Source organism: Anolis carolinensis, unplaced genomic scaffold (assembly GCF_035594765.1).
Source record: "Anolis carolinensis isolate JA03-04 unplaced genomic scaffold, rAnoCar3.1.pri scaffold_11, whole genome shotgun sequence".
NCBI classification, from domain to species: domain Eukaryota; kingdom Metazoa; phylum Chordata; class Lepidosauria; order Squamata; family Dactyloidae; genus Anolis; species Anolis carolinensis.
In genome coordinates, this window is record NW_026943822.1 from 22,452,870 (window position 1) to 22,469,017 (window position 16,148).

The following is a 16,148-nucleotide window of genomic DNA, read 5'->3' on the forward strand; positions in this document are numbered from 1 at the left end:
GGCTGCGAGGAATCCACAGATGTATGAATCTGAGAAATGACACAGGGAGGGAAGATGGGGGAAACTCCGTGGGGCCGGGGCGAGAAGAGCTTTGGATATCAAAGTTTCATAAGGTTCCCATCTATTTTTAGAGGCTCCCTGGGCCGCTGGAGAGTTCTCCAAGCAGATGGCATGGAAGCCGTCTTCCAACTGGCAGCTGATGCTCCAGGTCTGAAGGGCTTCCCTGTCGCTTATTGGAAAAGGATCCACATTGTCTTGAGGATGGAGGGATGGCATTATTTGCTCTGGGACTCAGAAGCTCAGGCGTCAACAGATAGATAATATCTTTGAGCAGGGGTCCTCAAACGTTTTAAGTGGAGGGCCGATTCATAGTCCCTCAGACTGTTGGGGGGCCAGACTATGATGAAATAGTCCAAAATTAGGATTGTTTTTGTTGTGTGCCTTCAAGTCATTTCACACTTAGGTCAACCCTAAGTCTAAAGTTTAGGACAGAGGCCAGGTCAATCACCTTGGAGGGCCGCAGCCGACCCATGGGCCTTAGTTTGGGGACACCTGATCTAGACGATCTCATAAGACCATAGGTAAGCAAAGAGACATCCAAAGACCATCTAGATGGTCTCCTAAGACCATAGTTAAGCAAAGAGACCTCCAAAGATCATCTAGATGGTCTCATAAGACCATAGTTAAGCAAAGAGACCTCCAAAGATCATCTAGATGGTCTCATAAGACCATAGGTAAGCAAAGAGACCTCCAAAGATCATCTAGATGGTCTAATAAGACTATAGGTAAGGAAAGGGCCCCCCAAAGGCAATCTAGACAATCTCATAAAACCATAGGTAAGGAAAGAAGCCTTCAAAGACCATCTAGACGATCTCATAAGACCATAGGTAAGCAAAAAGACCTCCAAAAACAAGGTAGACTTAGGTCAACCCTAAGTCTAAAGTTTTGGACAGGGGCCAGGTAACTGACCTTGGAGGACTGCATCCGGCCCCTGGGCCTTAGTTTGGGGACCCCTGTCTTTGAGTAACATGCCTTGATATTATCTAAGTTCCCTCACCATTCATTGCACTCCAAAGTGAACCTGTTACCGAGCTGAGTTATTTCCTTTTGTGGTCATTGTATCATTTGTAAAGCCTGAAAAGAAAGTGAGATGATGATACATTTGGCCTAAGCAGTGGCCATGTTTGGTATTCTGTATGCAGGAACCATAACCATTCCCTTTCTAATTCCACCCCCTGCGCAGATCAAATTTCACGGCACCGAGAGCATTCCGAGCGCACTGCACTATCAGCACACACGCGCAGGCAGACCTCAGCCCCTATTTATAGCTTGGCATGGCGGGGATTATCTCCTTTCCGTAAATATGGAGGCTCAACAATTATCATTAGAGCCATTTATTCCAATTTGCAGGTAGATTCAATAATGGAAACTGCCTGCAAACCTTCGGCTGACGCGCTATCGCGGCACCTGGCTGTGAACATCTGTGGCACCTGGGGAAGCCGGCGTTCCGCCTCTCCCTGTCCTTTTCTGAGCATCGCAACAGAGTCAGGGCGAAGGCACAAGAATGGAGACGGAGCCACCTCGGAGGTGCCTCAGAGCTCCGGGAGGAAGTGGTGGTGCCTCATTTGCGTCAAGCAGTTGTGGGCGCAAACAATCCAAAACTTCAGAACAAGGAGACAGAGATGTGCCTCCGAGCCGGGATTAGCATCTGTTGGAGTGGCTTTTTCTATTTCGGAGATCCATCCTTTTCGCAAACATACTCTTCCTTGGCTCCCTACCTTGTCCCTGTTTCTTTGTCCCTCGAGAGCATGGCTTGGGTGATTCCGCACTAGGCGGTGGATGGAGCGAAATTGAAGACCTACGATAAGACTCCCCAAAGCCTCTTAGACACTCATTTGGCATGGTAATTGATTTGCTCAGAGGCTGCACATACCCCGACGATTGGCTTCGGTGTGTCTGCGCATGCGCGGCTCCGTGTAACTAAAGTATGGCAGCCCACGCGGGGCCTGGGTTTTGTCCTGCTGCTGCTTGATCATCCATGGCTCCCCTTTGAGGGATTGACCGGGATGCTTGCCTGACTCCTGGATAGGCCTTTGTGTAGAGCTTAAGCCAATAATTCCTTGGGAATTAATTCATATCCCAAAGCTCGTTTCCGTTGCCTCTCCTAATCCTATCCAAACAGCCTCGGTCATATTCTTTGGTGGCTTGGAGGGTTATCTACACCACACAGTTATACCAATCTGGGACTACTTGAAATGCCACGAATCCTTCCCTTGGAAGCCTAGGGTTATTAGTTTGTAAGATTGTGGGCATATTGACCTAGATTAGAATTCATTCTTACATTTTTAAAAGAAAGTGAACTTATTTCCAGGTTTACACCTCCATAGATCTTTTAGTACTGTGTTTCCCCAAAAATAAGACAGTGTCTTATATTAATTTTTGCTCCCAAAGATGTTCTAGGTCTTATTTTCAGGGGATGTCTTATTTTTCCATGAAGAATTCACATTTATTGTTGAACAAAAAAATGAACATTTATTATATACTGTACAGTAGTTGTCATCACAAACCAGCATAACCAGACAAAATGTGAATCCTATCAAGATTTTCTTGTTACTACGATTATTTCCATGTACAACACTCTATGGTACATACATTTACTGATCCTGCATGCTCTGGTGTTCTGTTCGGTGGGCATGCTTCCAAACAAAAACTTTGCTAGGTCTTACTTTCGGGGGAGGCCTTATATTTAGCAATTCAGCCAAACTTCTACCAAGTCTTATTTTTCGGGGATGTCTCATTTTAGGGGAAATAGGGTATGTATTTTTAAGGCATTTAACATTCATAGTTCAGAAACTATGAAACTGAGAGAAACTCAGTAGGACTATAGTGGTTAGTAGATGATAAGCAATGGAGAGATATAAAGGCTGGGATATCCTTTCATGTCAGTAGGAGGCAAACTCACTCTGGATTTTACTCTGAACTTTAAAGGGACTATCCAAGAGTCTAAAAAAAATATCAACCAATAACTCCAAGAGAACTCATTGTCCCACTGACAGGTGCTATGAGCATAGTGTTTTTCTCCTCTGAGATGAGACATGGTGTCCTTGTTCTACATAAACAAGGATTCCATGCCCTGCCTACCTTCAGTCCATCTTTCCCAACTCAGAGCCAGGCGCCCGCTGGAAAGACACACACGACCTTTCCTTCTATTATCACTGCTCTGCTTGGTAGTCCATCCACATCAAGCCAGGAATTAGCATTCTCCTCACTCTGTCACTCCATCACCATTTCTATTAAACTCATTTGCTATCTAAAGGAATTCATTTTCCCCTTTGTTTGCTCCAGCCTCCATGAGCAGAGGTGATTCTCCTCTTCACAAAGCCGCCCAGAAACAGCAACGGAGGGGAAGAGAGGGGCCAAGTCATGACCCAACATCTTGACCCATTCCAGAAGGGTGTCAAGCTCCACTTGCATGATGGCACAGAGCCTTGAGATGACGTCGGTGGGTAGCTAGGCTCTGCTAGTGCAGCTCCCCAATAAAGATGGAAAGAACATGATAGAAAATTCAAAAATGGTCCAAACATATGAATTCTGAGTGCTAAGAAACCTTGACAAGAAGAATCCTAAGTTGACTAGAATGTTTGTGGTCAGTCTTCGCAAAATTCCGCGCAAAAATTTCTGCACGTGAAATTGTGTTTTCTGCAGAGAAATTGCTATAATTAAGGACTTGTGTGTGTGTGTGTGTGTGTGTGTGTGTGTGTGCTTAAGTTTCATAGGTATTAGGTAAGGAGTATTCAGAGTTGTTTTTCTGTACACGCAACAACTTTTTCCACCTAAAAAATATAATTGTGCAATTGTGTGTAGTAGTCCACCAGAAATGTATTTAGATATTGTTGATCAGTCCTTCCCAACCTAGTGTCTTCCAGTTGTGCTGGACTAGAATTCCTCTCCTTCATGGTACGATGGTTAAGGATAAGGGTTCTTATTGTCCAACACATCTGGAGGGTATTTCGTTGGGTCAACCACCTGAGTCATGCAATTGTCCAAGAGGACAATGGACCATTTTGGTCTTCTAGATGTGGCCTACAACTTTTATGAGATCCAGATGATATCACCAACAGTCCACACAATTGACCATTTTGGTCTTCTAGATGTGGCCTACAACTTTCATGAGATCCAGATGATATCACCAATGGTCCACACAATTGACCATTTTGGTCTTCTAGATGTGGCCTACAACTTTCATGAGATCCAGATGATATCACCAACAGTCCACACAATTGACCATTTTGGTCTTCTAGATGTGGCCTACAACTTTTATGAGATCCAGGTGATATCACCAATATCATACATATAAGAGCTGGCAAACATCTGGAGAACCTCAAGTTCCCATTACTCTTCTAAGACAATACTTTTGTGATTGTGATATACAAGTTAACTACCTCATGAAACCAAAGAGTGATATTCCTTATTGCCACTGGTCCAAATTAGAAAGATGCCACCAGATTAATGCCATCACTACCAGAAGAGTAATGGTGGGTCTTTAATGGAGATCTTGTTCATGGTGCCCCATAAACGGATTGTCATGCGATCGAACTAGACAGTACGCAGAGCTGTGCAGTGTATTTATAGGTAGCATTTATCATGCGTTGTCATTAATAAAAACGGTACAGTGTTGCTAAGGTGGTGAAATAACCTGTGTAGGAGGTTTGGTGGAGAGTCTGCTACTGCTAATGAGATTTTTTTTTTCCCCAAGCCAGATACCATATTTCTGCCGCTATAATGGTGTGAGGAAAAGTCATATCAAATGTGACAAGCATAGAATTATCACATTGACACTGACACTGCTTCCGGGAGTCTGTCTTCAACAGGGAGTCATGGGTGTCTTTGATAATATGATGGAGAGTTTTGCCCCACGTTTGTGGATATGTGTTTGGAGGGGGCGGGTAAAGGGAAGAGGAGGTGAATGAATCAATAAATTACATGAATAAGAAGCCACAACATTAGTAATGAAGCAGGGAGAATTCAGAGCTGGAGCAGCGTGATGAAACTTACGAGGAGAGGGGATGTCTTCTGTGTCAACGGCAAGGTTAATCAGCTCTATGTAAATATTGAAGGAGCTCTCCAAGGTGCTAAATCCTGCCTCCAAATAGGTTCAGCAGCTTTCATGCTTCAGACTAAAAGCCAGAGTGCATATACCATCCCAGCTGGATTGCAGGTGCTGCCTTGATGCATTCCTTGTTCCAGAACAAGACATGTGCAGGCACATGGGGAGATGTATAGTTGGTGGCATGGACACTGCAAGTGTGATATAGGAATCTACAAAGTCACCATGGCTTCTGTGTCAACAGCAAGGTTAATCAGCTCTATGTAAATATTAAAGGAGCTATCCAAGGTGATAAATCCTTCCTCCAAATAGGTTCAGCAGCTTTCACGGTTCGGACTAAAGGCCAGAGTGCATATACGTAAATATTGAAGGAGCTCTCCAAGGTGCTAAATCCTGCCTCCAAATAGGTTCAGCAGCTTTCGCAGTTCGGACTAAAGGCCAGAGCACATATACCATATATGTAAATATTGAAGGAGCTATCCAAGGTGCTAAATCCTGCCTCCAAATAGGTTCAGCAGCTTTCGCAGTTCGGACTAAAGGCCAGAGCACATATACCATATATGTAAATATTGAAGGAGCTATCCAAGATGCTAAATCCTGCCCCCAAATAGGTTCAGCAGCTTTCGCAGTTCGGACTAAAGGCCAGAGCACATATACCATGTATGTAAATATTGAAGGAGCTCTCCAAGGTGCTAAATCCTGCCTCCAAATAGGTTCAGCAGCTTTCGCAGTTCGGACTAAAGGCCAGAGCACATATACCATATATGTAAATATTGAAGGAGCTATCCAAGGTGCTAAATCCTGCCTCCAAATAGGTTCAGCAGCTTTCACGGTTCGGACTAAAGGCCAGAGTGCATATTCCATCCCATCTGGATTGCAGGCACTGCCTCGATGCATTCCTTATTCCAGAACAAGACAGGCACAAGGAACATGACACGGGGAGATTTTTAGTTGGTGGCATGAACATTGTAAGTGTGATATAAGAATCTACAAAGTCACAATGGCTTCTGTGTCAACAGCAAGGTTAATCAGCTCTACATAAATATTGAAGGTACTAAATCCTGCTCAAATAGGTTCAGCAGCTTTCACGGTTCGGACTAAAGGCCAGAGTGCAGATACCATCCCAGTTGGATTGCAGGCGCTGCCTCGATGCATTCTTTATTCCAGAACAAGGCAATGTGCAGGAACATAGGGAGATGTGCCATGTTCCCTCACTTATCGCGTGGGTTACATTCCAGGACCACCTGCGAAAAGTGACAATCCTCGAAATAGGGATGCTAGATTTGTGTTGTTTGTTGTTGTCCCCTTGTGCCGCTGCCTTGTGAGGCTAAAACAAAGCTCCTTCAGATTCCTTTTCTCTCCCTTCCTTAGGCTTCTCCTTAGGAAAGAATAGAAAGAGGGACTTATAATATTATTTTATGATTTACTAGCTGTGCCCGGCCACGTGTTGCTGTGGCAAAGTCTGGTGGTATGGGAAATAAAGTATTGAGGAACTGGTGGTAGTTAAGGTAAAGGGTAAAGGTTTTACCTTACATTAAGTCCATTATAAATGGGTTATATAGCTGTGTGGAAGGGCCTTGAGTCTACACTGCCATATAATCCAGTTCAAATCAGATAATTTGCATTTTATAGGCAGTGTGGAAGAGGCCTAAGTGAGGCCTAACTCTGCCTGTCCCCTGGGCTGAATAGAATGCTAGGAGACCAAGTGGGCGGAGCTTAGCCTTCTAACTGGCAGCAATTGGATACAAACAATTATTCCTCTCCCTCTAATTAGGACTTTATTTTTCTTTTCTTTTTGTTGTATGAACGTAGAGGCATGGATGATGGGTTGTGCTGCCAAGTTTAGTGTTTCTGGGATGTGTAGTTTTGTTGTTTTGTCCTAGGCCGAAATTTCATTACCCTTTTATATATATAGATGCTATTATTTTAGTGCTCGTTAAAAGCCCGCGAAACAGTGAGGGTGCCGAAAGCGAAACGCGAAGTATAGTTTCGTTGGTAGCATGGGCATTGCAAGTGCGATATAAGATCTACAAAGTCACACAGCGACGGAAGAGGAAAGTTGCTCTGGGAATTAATGGGCTTCCTTTGGGTGGTGGTGACGATGACTGGGATGGGCAAATGTGGCAAAGAGGAAACTTCAGGAGTTTGGGTTTGATCTAGCAAGGCTATGCTTCTGCGCTTCTCCTGATCTTTAGTGCAAACACTTTGCACAGCACCTCGCTTCTCTTTATGTCACCCCTGCAGAGCAGGAAATGCATTTCACAGATGCGCTGGAGAGAAAACAATCTTTGCCCCCCTGCATCCCATTGTCGGCAGCCACCGGGCTAATGTAGAAACTAAGCAAGGGAGCCCATTTTTGCTTTTCCCGTTCCCCATGGATCCTTATACAAAGCTTGCTAATACATGAGCTCAGGTAGTACTAATTGCCCTGGATTTCGGCAAACCAGCAGCTATTTAATGTGCAATTAACCCCAAACAGTACAGATCCAGCTCCCCTGGCCCAGTTATGATCCCTTATGTCAACATGTAAATAACACCGGAGAGGCAGCCGATAAATCTTTGTCCAGCTGGGCAGCCTGACAGAATCGCCATATGTCTGGGCCATTTCATACATTCTTAGGTAAGAAGGGTTTGGGGATGCAAATATTGGTACACAAAAGAAATGTAAGCTGGTTGGAAATGGAGTTCTTCATCTCCAGCAATGTTATGCGCCAAGGGTGGAGTCATATCATTAAGATGGATCCAAAGAATGGCTGGGACTTTTGTTGACCAACAGTGAAATAAGGAGACCAGGTACACATAATGGGGTTGAATAACAGCCATTTTATTTAACACTAGCTGTGCCCGGCCACGCGTTGCTGTGGCGAAGTCTGGTGGTATGGGAAATAAAGTATTGAGGAATTGGTGGTAGTTAAGGTATAGGGTAAAGGTTTTATCTTACATTAAGTCCATTATAAATGGGTTATATAACTGTGTGGAAGGGCCTTGAGTCTACACTGCCATATAATCCAGTTCAAATAAGATAATCTGTATTTTATAGGCAGTGTGGAAGAGGCCTAAGTGAGGCCTAACTCTGCCTGTCCCCTGGGCTGAGTGGAAACCTAGGAGACCAAGTGGGCGGAGCTTAGCCTTCTAACTGGCAGCAATTGGATAAAAACAATTATTCCTCTCCCTCTAATTAGGTCTTAATTTTTCTTTTTGTTGTTGTTGTATGAACGTAGAGGCATGGATGAGGGGCTGTGCTGCCAAGTTTAGTGTTTCTGGGATGTGTAGTTTTGTTGTTTTGTCCTAGGCCGAAATTTCATTACCCTTTAATATATATAGATGGAATCTATTTTATTGGGTTGAACCTGGAAAGGAACAAGAAGGAGGATACCAATGCTGATTTGATTATGCTAGCATCAACCCTTGGTTTCCTCCTCAATGTTCCTTCAGACAATGGTGGGATTCAACTAACCATCATATAACCACATGAGTGTAAATCTACATGGATCAAATATTGGCATAAAATAGAATTAAATATTTAACTGCATGCTGATATCTTTTAGTGAGCCACATCAGCATCAGTGATTTAGGGGATATATAGTTCACCTACCTCTGGAGAGCACTGTGAATTAATATAGGTTTTCTGATGGTCTTTGGCAACCTTAGTTTGGGGGCTCCTGGTGTAGCAGAATGGTGTTCCTAATACAAAATGGCAAAATCAAGGAATATTTTAAAGCTACGAATGCTAGAATCCGTGGATGCAGAACTTATGTCTACCGAGGGCCAGTGGAGTGTTTGAAGTTTGGTCTTGATGAGACATTGATGGGTGTGACAGTGGTCTCGGGAAGTGAATGAATATACTACAAGTCCCATCATCCAAGGTCCAAGCTCTTTCAAATCTCACCAAGATGTAGAGTGGGCCATGGTGGCTCTATGTGCCAAGTTTGGTCTTGATCAGTCATTGGTGGGGGTCACAGTAGTCCCAGGAAGCGACTGAAGATATTGTAAGTCCCCTCATCCATGGTCCCTCTTCCCCCAAACTGCACCAGGATGTAAAGTGGGCTACCCTGCACCTGCGTGTCAAGTTTGATACAGTTTTGTCATTTATGGGCATCACAGTGGTTTGTGGGAGGTGAATTGGATGAATGTACTGCAAATCCCATAATCCTTGGTCCACCCTCCGTCAAACTGCTGCAGCATGTGAAGTGTGTCATTTGGGATCTGTGTGCCTGGTTTGGTTCAGTTGTGTGATTTGTGGCAGTTGCTGTGGTCTCAAGAAGTGAGGGAAGGTACTGCAAATCCCATCATCCTTGGTCCATCCTGCCCCAATATACATCAGGATGTAAAGGGGTCGACAGGAGTTCTGTGTGCCAAGTTTGGTCCATTTCTATCATTGGTGGGCATGGCAGTAGTCTGTGGGAGTTAAAGTGTTTGAAAGTACTGCAAATCCCATCATCTGTGGTCCATCCTCCCCCAAATGGCAGCAGGTCATAAAGTGCATCGTGGGGATGAAGTGTGCCAAGTTTGGTGCAGATCCGTCATTCCTGTTGGTCTCAGTGGCCTGGGATAGTGGCGGCCAATCAAAACGCGAGCACATATTCCGCCAGGCCAATCCAAACGCTGATACATACTCCGATTTCACTTTTATTATATATATAGATACCTTGGGAAATCTCGGAATCGATCAACGGCCTTGCACCATCGATCTGGTCCTCTTTTCATTTGGGTGTGTGGCCCATTTCCTCCGGTTGGATGTCGGCAAGGCGGGTGGGTTTTCTGCCCATCCATCAGCCTCGTGTCCAGAGCGCAACCAAAGAGCATGGTTTCCGCTGCACATCTATCACAGCATCCCTTGGCTGCCTCACCAACAATGACAAGATGGGCTGGAAGATTAAGAAAACTACGGGGAAGGGAAGGACAATGCCAGAGCTAACAAACATTTCCATTCAACACAAGCGAAGGGCATCTTCCGCTTCTTCTTCTTCTTCTTCGTTGTCTCTCTTTTGTCCGCAGACTTGTTACACAGATAAATCTTTGATAAGCAAAGGAAAACAAGGGCCCTAAATTGAATTGTTAATGCCCACTAGAATCGAGCCATTGAATGTTTTATATTTGCCTATGTGTTGGATTATTGTTTAACAACTGATTCAGTAGGTCTAGTCTAGTTCGGACTAATAAACAAGGCTGTTAACAAGAGGATTCTGACAACGTTGCCGTAGAATTCTGAACCATGTCCGTTTTATATGAGAGTGGCCCTATTTTGGCCCATTTTTAATGTATTTTATAATGTTATAATTGGGTTTACCTTATATACTTGAGTATAAACCGACCCAAATATAAGCCGAGGCACCTAATTTTATCACAAAAAAACTGGGATAACTTATTGACTCGAGTATAAGCCGAGTGTGGGAAATGCAGCAGTTACGGGTAAATTTCAAAATAAAAATAGATACCAATAAAATTTCATTAATAGAGGCATCAGTAGTTTAAATGTTTTTGAATATTTACCGTATTTCAAAGAAAAGCAATAAACTAGCTCTATAAGTGGAAAAGTAGGGGCAACAAAAGCAATATGGTATCAACAATAACCTAATAATAATAATAATAATAATAATAATAATAATAATAATAATAATAATAATAAATACTTCATTTGGATCCCACCCAATCTCCCCATAAGGACTCAGACCGGCTTCCAACATAGTAACAGGCAAACATTCAATGCTTATATAAACAATGCAGAGCTAGATATAGATCTATAAGTATAGATACTAATTTCACATATGTATTTCCCCCTGAAACGTTTGCAAATCCCTCTGTGTGTGTGTGTGTGTGTGTGTGCATTTCCCCTACAATATTTGCAAGCCCTATATATATATTGTGGTAAAATTAGGTGCCTCAGCTTATAATCAGGTCGGCTTATACTTGAGTATATACGGTGCTTAACTTTTCCAAAAAGCTGTAGGTTAGTGTTTCAAATCGTGAGTGTTTTGCATGGGTGTCGATCGCATGTTGAAAATTCCTTCGAAAGTACAGAACATCCGAAATACAAACAACATTCGAAGCACATACGACTTTCTGCACAGCCCTAAGACCTATGGTCTAAGCATTAAATAAAAATTATTGATAGATACTAAAGTGGCTACATTTTGGCCCATGATCAAAATACAGTCCTTGTTCAGTTCCCAAAAGGTGCCTCGTCTTACTACTAAATTTGGTCAAGAGATTGGTCAAGCCATGCTTGAGGTTTCCAGACCTACAAAGTTCTGAAGTTTTGTCTTCAATTCAAAGCTGGCGCCGGTGTTGTAACTTTCTCTTTCTCTTTCTTTTCTCCCGCAACTTCTTTAACATTTTAAAAGTAACTTGGTTTTTCCCCCTCTAAGCCCATGTCTGAAAGGCTCATGGCCTAGAAGCACCGAGGAGATAAATGGATTTGGACGTGTGATTTCACAGTTGCGGTGTTGATAGTTTTCAGAAGCAAGGGCCTGTCCATCAATTATGCCCAATGTGCATTCTTACGTGAGAGGGGAGAATAAAAAACAGACTTACTAAAGGGGGAAAGCAGGGAGTAAACGCCAGGAGAACTTAAAAGGAGCAGCCTGCATTTCAAGAAGTAATAGACAGTTCTCCTTGGCACCCATATTTTTGGAATTCAAGAGTCTCTCTGTCTTCCGTATTTTTGGTGTTGAGATTTCTGAAATTGACCACTCTCGGCTTATACTGGAGTCAATGTTTTCCCAGTTTTTTTTTTTTGTGGTAAAATTAGGTGCCTCGACTTATATTTGAGTCGGCTTATACTCGAGTATATACGGTAAATGCTATGCATTCTGAACCTTTCTCTGACATTTTAAATGGTTATCATTATTAGCAAAAAGCGCCCGTTAGTTGGTAACTAGGGTCAAAATACTTCAGAACTACTTGATCTGCTCTTGCTTAAGATTCTTAAGAGCTTAATAATTCTGTAGTTTTTAAATTTTTCCTTGACTCAAGACATTTTTTCTTCATAGCTTTACCCTACTTTCATCTTATGGTCATCTTTACAAATCAGATCCCCATCTTCATCTATATATATAAATGAGTGATGGCATCACAGCGACTCACAAAACAACAAAACTACAGGCCCTCCAACGTCGAAATTTGACAACACAACCCATCATCCATGCCTCTAGGTTGATACAACAAAAAGAAAAGAAAAATAAAGTCCTAATTAGAGGGAGAGCAATAATTTTTTTAATCCAATTGCTGCCCGTTTAGAGGGCTAATCTCTGCCCACTTGGTCTCCTAGCAACCAGGGTTCAGTTAGGGGACAGGCAGATTTAGGCCTCACTTAGGCCTCTTCCACAGATTATCTAATTTGCACTGGATTATATGCAGTGTAGACTCAAGGCCCTTCCACACAGCTATATAACCCATTTACAATCTTATACTATCTGCTTTGAACTGGATTATCTTGACTACACACTGCCATATAATCCACTTCAGTGTGCATTTTATACACCTGCATAGAAGGGGCCTCATATAATCCAGTTCTATCAGATAATATAAGATTGTAAATATACAGTACAGTCTCACTTGTCCAACATAAACAGGCCGGCAGAACATTGGATAAGTGAATATCTTGGATAATAAAAAGGGATTCAGGAAAAGCCGATTAAACATCAAATTAGGTAATTCGCCACAGCAACGCGTGGCCGGACACAGCTAGTATGTTTATAATACAGCTGGCCCTGTAGATCTGACTAAAATAACCTTTCCAGGAATCTCCAGGAGCTTACATCTTACCAGGAGAGACAGCAAGATGCTGCTTGTTAGGTAGAAGAACAAAGGGAGAAGAGAGAACCAAAATGGTTCCAACCTCATGGTCCAGTTTATTGGGGCCATAAAAGACATTCTGACCAATGAGAAGTTAGTGTCCCTGAAGATTCACATTTCTACTAACTTCAAAGTAAGGGATGTGACGTAAACAGGATAGAGTGAAACACAGTAAAGCCTGTCTAGGCATGCTTTGGAAACAGGGAAAGGATTCCCTCAATCTAACTCTATCATCTATCTGACTACATTTAGACTTGAGTAGTCCAGGGTGATTCTCAACACTGAAGAGCCCCAAAAACATCTTTTTATGGATTTCTAAACCCTTCATTGTGAATGTACGATCAATGCCTGGCAGGAGAATGTCTGATTGGGTTTACTTTGCCTTACGGAATGAGAAAAATGGAAGCTACAGCTCAGTCCTTCTATCTATAACCCTATATACTTCATACTTGACCCAACCAGAATGTCCTAGTATGTCGTATGGTACAATGTTGACAGACGACTTGATATATGTGGGAGCAGAAGGAGTAGACAAAACAACTGGCTTAAATTTGTCCCACGAGAAGAACCGAAAAGACAAATATGGAGCTACTAATGGTATGACTCTTTGTCATGCCTCAGTTGCCCCAGGAAACAGACGATCCACATAACTGGAGCCACCATCCTCCCAAGAGAAGTTCTCACGAGAGCGAAAGAGACGGAGCTGTGAATGTGCCAAAGGGCGAGAGATATGGATGCTGTTTTGTGTGTATAGGAAAGAACTGCTTTGTCTCAACTCCGAGAAATATTAGCCGAAACACGCTTTGGGTTATGTTGCATAGAAATATAACAGGATGGAGATTTATGTAGTCGGCAGAGTAGAAGGCGAGTCAGACTCCCGAGAGGACAGAGACAATACAAAAGGATCTGGTGAAAAATCAGCCGAGTGAGAATATTACTTTTTCGGGCTGGCTTTTATACCGTATATACTCGAGTATAAGCCATAGGTTAAATGTTTGTGAACACTTACATAAAGCTCAAATTTAAGATAAGACTGCCCAACTCTGATGAAATCATTATTCTCATCTTCTTCAATGTCAATGTGCTTATGTATCCTTTTAATATGGGTTGGGTAGTTTCCTTGGCCAAAGTTATTGTTTGTTGTCTGCTGGTCTTCTTGCTTGGTTTCGTGTCCTACCTGGGAGTCTACGGTAGGAATGATATTTCAGTCCTAACCAACAGATAGATACACTATTGATACTGCTATTTCAAGTAAGAGTGGGACACAACTAACCACTATGTGACTTACATGAGTGTAGGTTGACATTAAACAAGCATAATGTCTGATCATGGTCTCATCCCTTTGCTTTTTAACCAACTGCTAAAAAGCCACCCGTCGGTGTTTCCATCCGACCCCATAGCCCCCTATTCTTCTTTCTTATCCCCATGTCTGTGTCTTTTCTTCATTTTCCCACCTCTTGCTGGGCTGGAGGATTTCTCAAAGCTCTTCCTTTGAATCTGAACAGCTCTGATGCTCAGACTGAGACAAGGGAAATATTTCTTTTCTGACAACTTTCTAGATCTGCTGAGGTATGAAACTGACACTGTAATTACTGGGGGTTTTTCATCCTCACTCTCATCTTTATTCAAAGGAAAGATTTCTATCAACATCAGGTTCCCATAAAGCCAAAACAAGAGAAGGAGGGAGAGGGTGATAGAAGGAGGCAACGGGGGCAAATTGGCGCCTTCTCTAGCGAATACAGCCCTCCCTTTCCTCCACCACGTTCCATAAAATCACTGTAATTGTGCATTCCTATATTTTACATCAGTGAAATGTTCTAGGAAGGAAAATACCAGATAATCACATGCTCTGGTAATCCACAAACTATTCGTGGAACGGAGAACAAAACAGTGAGTTAAATATGAAAGTATTCATGCACTCCAGTAGAAACGGATTGCAATCTGCTAGGGGTTTGATAGAAACATTATACATATATAGACATACATTTTTGCAGACTTAAAGAGGATATATGCTTATTTATTTTTGCAACAGTCACTCATTACATAGATCTATCATCCCAGGAAAAAGAGAGTTGGGATATGCAACTTCCAGGACTCTGGATATTCATGTGAAGTATTGAGAAGCCATTTGAAAAGTCTACAGAGAAGCTGAAGCATCCCAAGTGACTCCTTGAGATCTGGGAATGCAGAACAGCAATGGTGATGCATCTAAGGGTGCATCTACACCAGTGTTTCTCAACCTGGGGGTCGGGACCCCCCGGGCAGGTCATGAGGGGGTGTCAGACTTATGACCTTATGAGATTGTCTAGATGGCCTTTGAAGGTCTCTTTGCTTACTTATGGCCTTATGAGACCATCTAGATGGCTTTTTGGAGGTCACTTTCCTTACCTATGGTCCTATGAGACCATCTAGATGACCTTTGGGGGCCCCTTTCCTTACCTATGGCCTTATGAGATCATCTAGATGGCCTTTGGGGGTCCCTTTCCTTATCTATGGTTTTCTGATGGCCTTATGAGAAGCAATATGGTATCAACAATAACCTAATAATAATAATAATAATAATAATAATAATAATAATAATAATAATAATCTTCATTTTGATCCCACTCTATCTCCTCATGGGGACTCAGGCTGGCTACCAAAATAGTAACAGGCAAACATTCAATGCTTATATAAACAATGCAGAGCTAGATATAGATCTATAATTATAGATACTAATTTCACATATGCATTTCTCCCTGAAATGTTTGCAAATCCCTCTGTGTGTGTGTGTGTGTGTGTGTGTGTGTGCATTTTCCCTACAATATTTGCAAGCCATATATATATATATATATATATATATATATATATATATATATATATATATTCATATCTATCTAGAATGTCTATATATATTTGTGTGTTCATTTCTCCCCTACAATATTTGCAAGCCCTATATATATGTCTAGATATGAATATATATATATATATATATATATATATATATATATATATATATGTGTGTGTGTGTGTGTGTGTGTGTGTGTGTGTGTGTGTGTGCATTTTCCCTACAATATTTGCAAGCCATATATATATATATATATATATATATATATATATATATATATATATTCATATCTATCTAGAATGTCTATATATATTTGTGTGTTCATTTCTCCCCTACAATATTTGCAAGCCCTATATATATGTCTAGATATGAATATATATATATATATATATATGTGTGTGTGTGTGTGTGTGTGTG

General features: G+C 42.0%; 1 protein-coding gene and 1 non-coding gene across 4 annotated transcripts in view; both read right to left on the reverse strand.

Moving 5' to 3' along the window:
- lingo1 (leucine rich repeat and Ig domain containing 1) overlaps window positions 1–16,148 on the reverse strand; it is a 386,928-nt gene that overhangs the window by 100,409 nt on the left and 270,371 nt on the right. The window lies entirely within an intron of this gene.
- On the reverse strand, window positions 8,460–8,542 carry mir5422 (microRNA mir-5422). The gene has a single exon (NR_130022.1). It is a non-coding gene; the product is annotated as a microRNA mir-5422 (primary transcript).